At 30.2% G+C, this 14,319-nt stretch overlaps 1 protein-coding gene across 1 annotated transcript in view; it reads right to left on the reverse strand.

The window, feature by feature from the left end:
- The window catches only part of LOC115886840 (zwei Ig domain protein zig-8-like), a 524,614-nt gene that overhangs the window by 32,109 nt on the left and 478,186 nt on the right, over window positions 1–14,319 (reverse strand). The gene's annotated exons all lie outside the window — the stretch shown is intronic.

Below are 14,319 nucleotides of genomic sequence, written 5' to 3' on the forward strand. Positions count from 1 at the left end.
CTAAACTTCCAGTTCGAGTTCCCTTAGCTTTTTCCATTCTGACATCCGTCCGTTCGACTGGATAAAGGTGGGTTTTAGAAAGCTCCATTTTTCGAAAAATATCAAAGGATTTGTCGCAGATGCGACGCAGCGGTGATTTCTGCTCGATTGGGAATGGTGAAAAGAAAACGTCTAAACGGTTGTCGATTTGTTATCGTTTAGAGAATAACGAAAAAACACAGAAAAGGGATGTATAAAAACATGTGTATTTATTTTAAAGTGATTTTTTCAAAAGGTGATTTTATTTATTATAGTATTTGACAACAGGTTTTTATTTACATTATTATACGTACCGTATTATAGGTATATGTATATATGCTACTGTATGTCTATTGTCCGAAATACGGTAAAACCTTCCTAGGATAAGCGCGCTAAACCTAGGATTTATCAAAAACATTAACTAATTAGGTTAGCCTGGTTATTTGGAGGGTGTTAATGCATTGGTTAGCCTGGTTATTTGGAGTGTGTTAATGCATTGGTTAGCCTGGTTATTTGGGGAGTGTTAATGCATTGGATAGGTGGTTATTTGGTGGGGTTGGTTGGTTTTACTACCACTTGCTTTTGGTAAATCCTAGGTTTTCCCGCATTTCGGACATTCACAGTAACATACAGACCGGACCACCGCAGTAGTAACATAGGCAAAACCGGATAAAAAGCAGGCGAAAAAATGCGATAAAATAAAAATAGGTAGATATGTGATAAGAATGTTTCAGAATTTGTTTTTGTTCGTGTTTTAATAGTCCAAACGAATACACAGATTCTCGCGACAGTTCTCGTGTAAAATTTATTTTTTAAGTAAAAGAATGGATGTTTACGAAGTTCGTGAGAAAATTCAAATTGTACAATGGTATTTACAAAATAGGTCTTATCGGGATATACAAACAATTTTTCCACAAACTTTTGTAAACACGCCAATTCCATCTTTACCTACTATATCAAGAGTTATTAATAATTTTCAAACACATGGGTGCGTGTCCCCACAAAAACACAAAAAGCCTGATGTGTTGATTAATGAAGAACAGGAGTTAAGGCAAGTGTTCATTTGTGCTACCGCGGATCAAAATCCCACGTTTTCAAGTAATCAAATTGCTGAGGTGGTTGCCCTGCCCACAATGTCCGTGATCAAGAATATTTGAACAATTTTTTTCCCAACCGTTTAATTAGTGGAAATTGAACTATTTTGTGGCCCTCTAGAACACCAGATCTTTCTCCCAATGATTTCTTTTTGTGGGGTTATGTAAAATCCAAATTGTATGGTCATAATAGGGCTAATAATCTAGATGAGCTTCAAGTAAAAATACGAGAGGCTTTCCAAACTATTAGCTCTAATGTGTTAGCCAATGTCAGACGGGGATTTTACGACCGCCTAGTCTAGCACAAGAAGATGGTTTTTTTGAACACTTGTTATAACTTTTTTTTATTTAGAGTAATATTTTAGTTTTTTTTTTGGGGTTTAGAGAATTTATTTATTTTTAGTTTTGGCTTGTAAACACACTCAAATAATAAATATTTATGTATTTTTATTCTAAATATTATTTTAAGCGAAGTTAAAAACTTAAAATGAAAATAATAAATACTCGGCACTCCTCGCGTCGTATTCCTAGTCTGTCACGACCGACCCGTCCAAGCACAACTGCAACTGCCTACTGCCTGACCAGCCCACTAGCCGGCAGTGAATCTCGAGTACAAACGCAAATCGGGTAAACGTAAATTCGTCCGGCAACTTTCTATGTTACTAGTAGCCTGGCCTTCTCTGTAGATGCTATAATATCGTAAAAATGATGAAAATGATGAAAATCGTGAAAATGACGAAATGGGAAATAAATTGCCCTATGTTGCTCCTTCAAAATTCGACAAGCAAGCAGTGGTACGATGTTTTTCAATTAGTTCTTCAACCTTTTCTTCCTCCAACAAAGTATTTAATTCATTTTCATGTCTATTTGGAAAATGCCCAAAAATTAAATATTTTTCAGCCTGTAAACTATTTTCTCTATAATACCACTTAATTATAATTGTTTCTCTTCAGTTGTATAATTCATATCTATAAATTACTGTTGGTAACAATAATGTCAGTTCGACGTTATTTCAATCGGGATTTTATCTTTCATAACTCTAAAGGAAAGTCGTAGACGCTATTAAAAATGAACATCTTGCTTCATTTTTATAAGTACTATAAACAGTTTCAAATTATTTTTTTTGTAAAATATAATGGGGACATTTTATTTATCGTTATTAAGATTTTATAAGTCTAAAAATTTAAGGTTTATAAATAACTGATATCATTTTTAAAGTGCTTTATAATTAAGGTAATCTTCATACAATTCAGATAATCTAATGTCCATTTATATGCATCAAAATTTTCTTCAGCCAATTACGAAAATGTCCCCCTACCTCACAACGTCGAACATTGTCGTCGTAACTTTAAATAAACCCTTCCATGCTTGTTTCCGTTGTTCTGGATACATGCGACGAGAGGTCCATTGTCATTTCGTGCTACAATGAATTATTCAATAAATCAAGGGCCTAAAAGGGGATTGACACAATGTCCTACTGGAATTTTATTGAGTTTATGTAGGACATGGAAGAGTTTTTGTCATGGTCCATTAAATCATTGGATATTTTTTTTGTAAAAACCTAATTAATACTGAAAATACAACTGTATTTAACCTACATTAACTATATTTTTCAAAAAAATAATATTGATATGTTACCGGTAAAATTTGGAAATCCGAGATTGTATAGAATTTCTAGGCACTGTATGAAATAAATTATTTTATATACATCCATTGGCATTTTATAAAATACCGATAATCGGCAGTTATTATATGTATATTACAGCACTCGGTACAGAATATTATGCAAAAAATTTGGGCTCTACCGGATAAAGTGTGCAGTTTTACTCAGAGTTGTTTCGGTGAAGGGAAACGCGGGTAATTCATGTATTCAATTCCTAAAAAAAATCCTTTTCAATGATCGCGCAACCTACGTCAAGGCAAAATCGTATTTTTAAAAAACACAAAGAATCAGGAAAAAAGCTTGAAACCAAAGTAATCAAAACTCAATCGTGCTACTAACTGCACAAATAAGTTTTGATTGCTTTTTTTTCGCGATTTTTGTTGTTTTACTGAATCAACTAGATTTGGTCCGAACATCTGAGTAGAACGGCAGTCTTTATTTTCTACTAAATATGGCAAACATGCTTGTGATGCAACGAGTAAAATTTACGCCAGTAAAATGTTGATGTTCAAGTAAATGTCACTCATAGATAAAGAAAATAAATTTAGATTTGAATGCTCGGGTTCCCCCCAAAAACGTATAACTGTTTTGGATCGAGCAGGTTGTACGCGATCTGGCGCAGTTATAGCGGTTGCTAAGGACAACAGCAAATAAGTAAGTAGTAAATAATAATAATAAACCTGAATAAATAATATTTGGCGACATAATTCCGAAAAAAGTCGAACCGCTCCCAAATTGGAGCTTTGGATCGCGACCGTTGTAAAAATAGCGCCAAATAGTATTTACATTGTCTTTATGGGCAATTTCCAATCTAAACTTGTTTTTTTTTTTAATTTATCTATAATGTCACTCTAGTTAACCTTGCTTAAATAGAAAAATCGGTTTTAATAGGTTTTAAGAAATACTTGTGCTATATTTGTTACCTTCGTATTACGTTTGTTGAATTTCCTTTTTATGGTTAGGTTTCTGTTCTTGAAAGTAAAGTTTAATTAATACTTTTATAATTTTTACCTTTCCTAATAGATATTCTATGTAATACCCGGGTATTTCATTAAATATCTATGTAAAGTATATTAAAACATTTCATACATTGCCTGAAATAATTAGTCATTTTATAGAATACCTAGATATAATTGCAGTTACACCATGTGTGCAAAAATCGTACAATGTAAATTTCATTATTATTATGTTGTTATAATCTCGAGAGTTGTTAAGTTAACAATAAAGTAATAATAAGTAAATTCTGCCGTCATACTGAACACGCTTAATCATAAAACTGTTTGATAATACTGTATATTCCAGTTCCATACACACAATGGTGGATTTTATCATAATATTTCATTATCTGTTTAGTTTATTTTGAACTAAATTTTCTGATATTTTATTTATTATTGAAATTGTTATCAACTCAACAGACTGTAGATATAATTAATATACAGGGTAGTTCATAAAACATATTTATGCTATCTCTCATGGGGAGGCTGCTCGTCATCGTATAAAAATACGATTTATTACTTATATCAACATAGGCCCGATTTAGCTTTGTTTCGTAGCTACGGGGGGTTAAAGTCTTCACATTTGTTGATTTATTATGGGTTTTCTGTGCTTTAGCGGTTGGTATAAAATTTTGAAAAAAAGTAATGGTATTTAATGCAACATTTTCCTATTGGTATAATAAAATTTCCTATGGATTATAATGTCCAAAAATAACTCGTCGACAATAATTCTAAAGAAGTAGTGTTTGCTTTAAAGTGGCAGGTAATGATGAATTATCAAATAAACTATATTTTTTTGTATTTACATTGTCTTTAAAATTGAAATGGTACACGTTTTTCTCACAACCTGGCTTTTAAATACTTTGTGTTATGCTAATTGGATCACACATGGTCTGCAATATCTGACTTCATTGTTTTACCTCTTTGTATATGTTTTTATGCTTGTTCGTTTATTGAGAGGAATTTTTGTCTCTGCAATATATGATTATCCACAGCACAATTATTTCAATAAATGGAGGAAATTCTCACAATATAGCAACCGCTTATAAAACGTACTATTTATAGCTTCCTCAATGGATAACCACACGCCTGAATGCACCTTACTCCGTCACGGGTGAATACATTGCTCTAGTATATAAGCTCAGTAGTTTTAGGACAGATTAGTTCACAATTTATATCGGTCAGTTACACATCTCACTGAAATGTGTAAAATTTCTGAATTAGCAAACTCTAAACAATCTTGCTAGACCGATGAAGTTGTTTAAACGAGTATTTTTATACAGCTTTTATATTTTATCCATATGATAATAAAAAACATTTACACGGGATAAATATACAGTCTGTTGGATCGCTTTCTGAATGTATGAAATTCCATATAAATTTAAAAAAAGACGAATAAGTTTTCCCCATTTTATTTTATAGAAAAATCTATTTGAAACTCTTTATAGCTCTTTAAAATAAAGCAAATTTTTCATTTTCAACAGCTTCTATGAACTCCTTTCAGAGTTATAAGAAATAAAAAAATACAAAATTATATGCGAAAATAATCCGTTCCCTGATTTGAATATAAAACATGCCACCTTCAAATATTTTTATATCAAAATGCCGTTATTGCTTTCAATAATAATTTTTTAAGTCATGTTAACTTTATACGTGCCAAAAATAATTTGTAAATATGAATTATATTATTGAAGAAAAATTATAGTTTAGTGGTATTATGGAGGAAATAGTTTACATGCTGTAAAGGATTAATTTTCTCTACATTTTCCTAATAGACCAGAATAGTTATTAAATAATATTATAAATGAGGGGCCTGGGGAAAAAAGCAGGTAAGTCAATTTCTCTCCATACTGGGAAAAGAACGATTTAATATTCAAAATATCAGAAAAGTAGAGTATAGTAACTTATACAAACAGCGTAATAGAGATTTGTTGGAACTTGGTAAAGGAATTTTTATTAGATAAAATGCCATTGTAAAAGATAAACTTACGAACTCAACAACGAATTGCCTGGTTCTTCCCTCTATTTGTTTAACTTGCCAGCTGTATTTCCTTTATATACTATGACGCTGTATAATTTGAAGAGGAACAGTTTTTAAAGACTGTAAATATAAAAATAAGAATAATATTGATAAGGATCATCAAAAAATACTAAAAAATAAAATTAATTAAATATTCTACAAATCGAAGATGAAAAGAAAGTAAGTACCAGAATACTTGGAGACATAGTTAAAATACATTATACCACTTCTTGGCGAATTTTGAAGAAGCATTAATTTCACAGCCACACAAAAAAAGAAGTCTATGATTTTTACCAGATCATCATATTCTATAGTATTTTTCGACATTGAGCACGAATCCGCTATCAGAATTACGCCATCACATTCCATTTCTTTTTTCTAACCTCAAAAACTTAGTGAAAATCCATAAAAAAATCAGGAAAATGTAGTAGGAAAAAATTTAAAAAAAATTTCATGTATAACACTATAACCTAATGTAAATGGGCATGATAAACTCAAAACTCCCCATCAGAATTAAGCTAGAATGTCTTATATTTTTTCTAACCTCGAAAAGCCTACCTCAAGTCATGATTTTCGAAAATCGCACGGAGTTTAACCAAAATCGGTATAGGTTTTTTTTTTGGGTCACTGATCATGAATCTGATGTCGGATTGGCAGAATTCAAAACGACGGATCCAATATGACCGATGCGAATTTCAAAAAATGCACGGACTTGGACAAAAGTTTGTAAATGGGAGCTTTTTTGGTCGCTGATCACGAATCTGACGTTGGATTCGCAAAATTCAAAATGACGGATCAAATATGGCCGACGCGAATTTCAAAAAACCACGGACCCGAACAAAATCAGTATATGGGAGTTTTTTAGATCGCTGACAGCAAATTTGAGGTCAAATGGGTCATTGATCGCGAATCTGATGTCGGATTGGCAAAATTCAAGATGGCGGATCCCATATGGTCTCAAGAACGGTGTGGGTCCGATTCGAATCGGTCCCGCGGCTATTTTTGAGGTACTTGATTATTATCGAAGTATGTTTACTCAAATCTTACAATTATGTAAAGTGCTCTGAAAAGAAGCCAAAAATATAATAATATACATGATATTCCATTTAAAAAAAATCATCCTGATCTACTAACCTGATCACTCAAAATATTTTCCTGAAATGCATCCTCGTACATACTTTAAGTTTACACTTAAACAAAATTTTCAATTTTTTGGGTTCCTTACCCAAAGGGTAGAAACAGGAACCCTATTACTAAGACGGTTGTCCGTCCGTCCGTCCGTCTGTCACAAAGGTCTATCTTATGAGCCGTTACAGCTAGACAGTTGAAATTTTTACAGATAATGTATCTATGTTGCCGCTATAAGAACAAATACTAAAAACAGAATTAAATAAATGTTTAGAAATAAAAAAGTACTTTCACTAAACATTATCTTTTAAGTAAAAATTTTACATAGAATATTTCAAGTCCTCGGTGGCCGCGTGGTTAAAGCTAGGACTTTACGCTACTATGACGTTGGAGCCGTAGTAAGGTAGGTTCGAATCCTAGTCAAGGCGACTTTTTTTAATCGATTTTTTTTTATTTTTACATATTTATTTTTACTTTTTACATATATATTATTGATTAATACAATGTTTAGTAATGTCATTTTTTTAATTACTTTTTTAAAATTACTTATACGCCCATACAAAATTTCAGCTAAATAGGAAAAAAGTTTATAATAATATAGTGTCTAATTTTGTATAGATAATGAATGGTACGGAATCCTTCGTGCGCGAGTCTGACTCGCACTTGACCAATTTTTTTTATTCCAGTAGCTAGATGCCCGACGCATCTGTACTACTGCCGGACCCCGTATATGTAATACAGATAAACACTGTAACAATGATGAGGAGAAAAAACTGTTACACAAAAATAACCCTAGCTCACAGATTCATTAATTAAGAATTGAATATACATTGGGGTACACTCTACACAGAATTCTCTTTAGGCAACTTCCCAAAAATGCTGCAACATTCAACCTAGCTGCCGTAACTTTAAATAAACCCTCCCATACTTGTTTCCGTTGTTTCGTTTACAAACAACTGCTCGTCTATTGTGACTCCATATAACAATGAGTAATTTAATGAATCTAGGACACTAAAGTGGATCGAAACAATCTTCTGCACGAATTTTATTGAGATTATGTAGAACGTGAAAGACTTTTTGTCCTCGCGCTCCCCTTCTATCTAAAGAGGAACACGTTATCTTTATGGCTGCGTAGTAAAGTATTGTTAAGGTTATGTATATGGAGTGTGTAGGCTTATGGCTGTATAAAACTTTTATGCGCCATTACCTTTGAACATCTTTGAAGCTGTTGATTCAGCAGAAGACATTAAACAGATGTATACACCCTTTTTATTAAAAAAATGGCCCTGAAAAATAAAATTGATCAGAAATTCCTATAAACATCAAAAAGGACTGGACATCCTTTTCCTTATACACAGTGTTTTAAAAAATATGTTCCATCTCTCGTGGGGAGATTCCTCATGTAAAAATAAGATTTATTTTTCATATCAACATGGGTCCTATTCTGCTCTGTTTTTTTTTCGAAATTATTCTATAAGTAGGCTACAAAAAATACCAAATCTGAAGTCTGAATGTACCAATATGATTTTTTTAATACCATCTCAATAAATGCTAACTTATTATAAAATTAAAAAAGAAACAACTTTTTTAAATAAAGTGTTTCGAAAATTTTCCAGCAACCTCATTTTTTAGCCATTTGTTACTTTAAACGACAGATAAAAATTGAGAAAAAGTAGATAATTGCCGATTTATTCTAATACTGAGAAATCTGCCTGAATATAAATTAAATGTTTTTAAGATATGTTTTAAAATTATTTCGTAAATTACAGTATATTTTTCAGAAATCATGAAGAAAAGTGACCGCCATAAGTATTTAAACATCCGGATAAGTTTTGTTAAGTTTGTGGAAAATATACTATAAAATTTCAAGGAAGAGTTCCAACAGCCAAGGTTAAACAAGCGTGTTTATGTTATTTAGGTCATTCTTCTGTGATGTAAAATAAGGAACGGATTCCGAAACTTTTTTGCATTTGTTGCTACGCAAAATTTAATGGCTGGTAGAGGCAAAACTGTCCACTGGTATATAAAACGTAACAACAAAATTCCGGTCTAGCAATGCATTATATATTATATAGTCAGATAATTAATAAATATTCAATTAAATTACTACATTGAGAATCAAAAGCCAAACGCTTAAATTACATCGAACAACTAGCAATATTAAAATAAGTTAAAAACTATAATAATGTAAACGACCAACAAGGATTACTAAACAGATTTTTTAATGCCCCTATTTAAACTTTTTAGACCCACCCACCTCATAGTAAATATCTACCATCACAGTGTATTCAGACGGTTAGTTTTAAGAAACTCTTGAAAAAATCCTAATAAGCCGATACATATGCAGAGATAAAATTACTGTCATTAAACTTGAAACATATAAAACATGTTTTATTAAAATACTAATGTTTTTTTTTTTGATTTCGTGTTATTTTTGGTATACTTCAATCGAAATAAAAACCGAAATATAGAGCAAAGTTGAAAAGAACTCGAAAATCTAGTGGTCGTAACCAACCATTTCAAAGCATTCAGCCAATCGGTAATCCTTATCACAAGATTAACAAAAAAGTCACTTCACTTCACTGTTAGATGGTACAAAGTGAGCCGGACCAACTAGTAGAAGATACATGTCACTATATCAAAATAAAGTAAAGTAACTAAATCATATAACTTGTATTTTTGAAAATGTCTTCTTGTCCAAATAAAAAAAATATTCTGAGTAAATCAGTAAATCAGTACATTTTTAATTAATATCAATTATTTATAATTTGTAGTAGTTGTAAATAATATTTTTCACTTTAATTGACATATGCCATGGATACAAGTTAAAATTAAAATATAGAAATATATTTAACAATTCTTGCGGTTCTTCTCGCATGTATTTTTATCTATATATAGAAATTCCTTGTATATATCCAAATAAAACTGAAAAAATAGAAAAATGGTGCTATAAAATAAGAGCAAAAACTGATATGGTGTGACATCAAACGAACTGGGATGGTTTATTACTTGACAGTATATTTATCAAACTTAAAATAGCGTTCCATTAATAACAATATTTGCGAAGGCGATCCGCTCCTCTCCGTTCTTTTCAATGTATTCTGCTTCATTTATTTTAAATAAAAATAGAATTGACAGCTTAACTATCTAGGGTCTTAACATAAAAGCTGTTTTCAATCTTGCCCCGAGCGAATTTTTAATCCCTTTTAAAAATTTCGGAATTCAATTTACTCTAGAGGTTTGAAAAGATCTTGGTGGAAATTTTCGAGATATTATTTCTACTTCATTTTAGTTATTCTTAATGTATTTTATAGATTCATTTATTATTATTCTATTTTAGTGACGGAAGTTTAAGTCTGAATAGAGGTTGCTTTTCAAAATTTGTTTAAAGGATTATTACGCACAGAAAAAGTGCATATATTTTAAGATTATTTTTGTACCACACAATATGTTATAGAATGTAGAATGTAAGGGAGGGGTGAAGATAATCACAGCAACTTTACATATTTATTGTGGCCTCCTTTCTTCAGTTACAATTCATCATTCAGTTTCAGGACTTGGACAAAAGAAATGAAAATAATTATTTACATATAGGTTGTGTGAATTCCTCGCCGGTGCTGCCACCATCGGCATATACAGGTTTAAATAGCGAGTATACATATAAATACAGTATAATATATAGTATATATAAGACATTATTATATATAATTATTCTAATATACGGTATAATATTGGACCTTTTTAAGAAAATTAATTTTATTTTTCAGAAACTAGTTGAGACAGAGTTTACCAAAAATGCTTTTTATATCTACTAGTGGGTAAATGAATTTGTAGATATATTACGACTTTTCTTGGAACTTTAGTTTCGGAGATATAAATTTAATCGGACCTTTTAAAAAATTTAATTTTATTTTTCAGAAACTATTTGAGACAGAGTTTACCAGAAATATTTTTTATATCTACTAGTGGGTAAATGAATTTTTAGATATAGTACGACTTTTTTTCGAACTTTAGTTTCGGAGATATAAATTTAATCGGACCTTTTAAAAAAAATAATTTTATTTTTCAAAAACTATTTGAGACAGAGTTTACCAAAAATATTTCTTATACAGGGTCCGGCAATAGTACGTCGGGCATCTGTAGCTCCTAGAATAAAAAACTTGAGAATTTTGTTTAAGTGCAAACCTAAAGTATGTACCAGGACGTATTTCAGGAAAATATGTAAACTTCTATAGGGTGGCTCAAAAAAGTGTCAGTGGACCTGGATGATTTTTTTTTTAAATGGAACACCCTGTATATTATTGCATTTTTGGATTCCCTTCAGAACACTTTACATAACCCTAAGATATGAATAAATATATTTCGATAGTTTCAGAGATATTAAAAAATAAATCAAAAATATATATTTTTCAGCCCTTCTAAAAAAAATTATTAAAAATACAGGAACTGTTCTGAAATCAAAAGTATATTAGGTATTTACTTTAGATGGTCTGTTCTTACTTTGCTATAAATATGGTAATCGTAAATCATACAGGATGTTCAATATTCTACGCCAAACTTTCTCAAATATAAAATATTTTTTCTTTGTTTTTTTAAATGGAACACCCTGTATATTATTTTTCTATTAGATCGAGAGTTAAAAAATGAAAATTTTTTGTATTTAGAGTATTTCAAAATTTTTAACGGTTTCGCAGATACACGTAGTGTTATTTCATATGGCGCTGTCAATGGTAAAATACGAGGGAAAAATTATTGGGTGGCTTTGATAAAAATTTACTGTGGAAAATGCCATATGAAATATAAAACTGCAAATATCTGCGAAATCGTTAAAATTTTTGAAATACTCTAAATACAAAAAATGTTCGTTTTATAATTCTCCGTCTATTGAAAAAATTATATACAGGGTGTTCCATTTAAAAAAACAAACAAAAATTATTTTATATTTTAGAAAGTTTGGCGTAGAATTTTAAACATCCTGTATGATTTACGATTTTCATATTTATAACAAAGTAAGTACAGACCATCTAAAGTAAATACCTAAAATAGTCTTGATTTCAGAACAGTTCTTGTATCTTTAATATTTTTTTTTAAGAAAAGCTGAAAAATATATATTTTTGATTTATTTTTTAATATCTCTGAAACTGTCGAAATATATTTATTCATATCTTAGGGTTAGGCAAAGTTATCTGAGAGGAAGCCAAAAATGCAATATTATACAGGGTGTTCCATTTAAAAAAAAATCATCCAGGTCTACTCACACTTTTTTGAGCCACCCTATAGAAGTTAAAATATTTTCCTGAAAAACATCCTGGTACATACTTTAGGTTTGCACTTAAACAAAATTCTCAAGTTTTTTATTCTAGGAGCTACAGATGCCCGACGCACTATTGCCGGATCCTGTATCTACTAGTAGATAAATGAATTTGTAGATATAGTACGACTTTTTTTACAACTTTAGTTTCGGAGATATAAATATAAGTGTTAGAAAGTATAGTTTGTGAAAATTCTAAAAATAAAAATAAAAGTAAATATTTTGATATCTTTACAAGGTCTAACTTGTATTATAATTTATTATTCCAGCTAAAAAAAATTTAGATGAGTTCAACTATGGTAGCAAGCATAGTTTTACGCACCGGTTTTGTTAATAGAGTCATAACTGGGGCTATTTCGGGTAAAACTTTTTTTAAAGATCCATAATTATAATTTTAAAAAATGTTCATAAAACATTTAAGCACTAGTTGATTAAAAAAGTATACCATTAATATTGCAAATTATATTTTATTCTCTCATAGTATATTTGATCTATTTGATTTTGTAACGAGCACTTTATTTACTCACTTGCTTCGTCGAACTGCTTGAATGCATTTTTGCTTTTGATCAAATCGGTTTGAGAAGCTGTGAAGCTACAAAATGTTGTTTCGGGAGAGTTGAATATCCGGGAAAGTTGAGTTATTGAATGTTATAGCACCCAACAACACCCTAATTTTACTTTATTCGAGAGAAAATTACACTCTGATAGAATGATATATCATAATATATCAACTTTTGATATTTAAAAATTTACTTATATTATTTACTTAAATTTCAATCTAGAGTGCCGTGGCTGTACTAAAAACACTAATTTTTGATCAAGTAGCCTTGGAAAAATAGATTTAATCGTCTAATTAAATGTTTTTCGTGTCTTGTTCTCGCCGGTTAAAAGATGCCCAAATTGTATTTTTAATCATATCTCAATGTTTTCAAATGGGACAAGGCTGGCTCATTAGCATATGTGGAAAAATATTTTTATAGGAATATTGTGATACCACACACTTGGTATTTCAAATTGTCGTTATGAACCGCATGTTACAATTTCAGATAAACCATTATGCAAAAATGTCAAAAGTTGACATATGATATGTCATTCTACTCGTATTCAGAGTGTCATTTTCTATCAAAAAAGTAAAAAAAATCCGATTGTGTCACTTCAAAAGTTGTAGTCAGTTCCGGTGAAACAGGAAGTGACCAAACACAATTGAATACGTCAATCGATCCTAATTTATGTCATATACTAACACACTAAATTTCGTTTTTTTTTATCTTAAAAACATCAAAAAGTTATAAAGATGAACCACTTTTGAGACCCGGTATATAAACGCATCCGGTATATAAATTATGTAAAAATAAAAGTTGTCTGTTTTATAAATTAAAATATTTTAACCCCTCCTCCCCATATAATTTCTCAAAAAACAAATTCACCTAACTATACAGGGTGTCCCAGAAATAAGTGCAAATATTTTAAGGGGTGGTAGATCTGGATAAAAGAAACATATTTTCTCTCTATCGTTTTTCAAATAAGTCCAAAATAACGGAGTTGTTTTACTTTGAAAATTTCCAAAAAAATGATTTTTTGCTAAAATTTTGAGAACCACTGGACCTTTACTGGATTTTCTTTCTTGTAAATTTAATCTAATACTTATGTTGCCATATTATCAAGAAATTATGTTTTTTGACTAAAAATTAAAAACAAATCCAAAAAATTTTTCAAAAAATTTCGAATTTTCAAGGCGTGTTTTTGGGGTTGAACTATACTACCAGTTAAAATACTTGCACTTATTTCTGGGGCACCCTGTATATGCTGGATCTATTAAATAAACAAAAAATATGGAGAGAGGATTATTGGTGTAAATTTAAATTTAAAATGTTATTCACATTAATTAATATAAAATGTTATTCACATTCAAAGCGAAAATTAATACGTAATTTGATTTCCTTTAAGTAAATTGAATTACTATTTACTTTTTTATTTATTTTTTTTTATTTACTTTTTTTATTATTTTACTATTTTATTAATATTACCGAGATATATCAAACTGATAACATTATTCAGAAAATATAAAAGTAATATTTCTTGTTAACTTA

The sequence above is a fragment of the Sitophilus oryzae genome, unplaced genomic scaffold (genome assembly GCF_002938485.1).
Source record: "Sitophilus oryzae breed Bouriz unplaced genomic scaffold, Soryzae_2.0 scaffold_499_pilon_pilon, whole genome shotgun sequence".
NCBI classification, from domain to species: Eukaryota; Metazoa; Arthropoda; class Insecta; order Coleoptera; family Curculionidae; genus Sitophilus; species Sitophilus oryzae.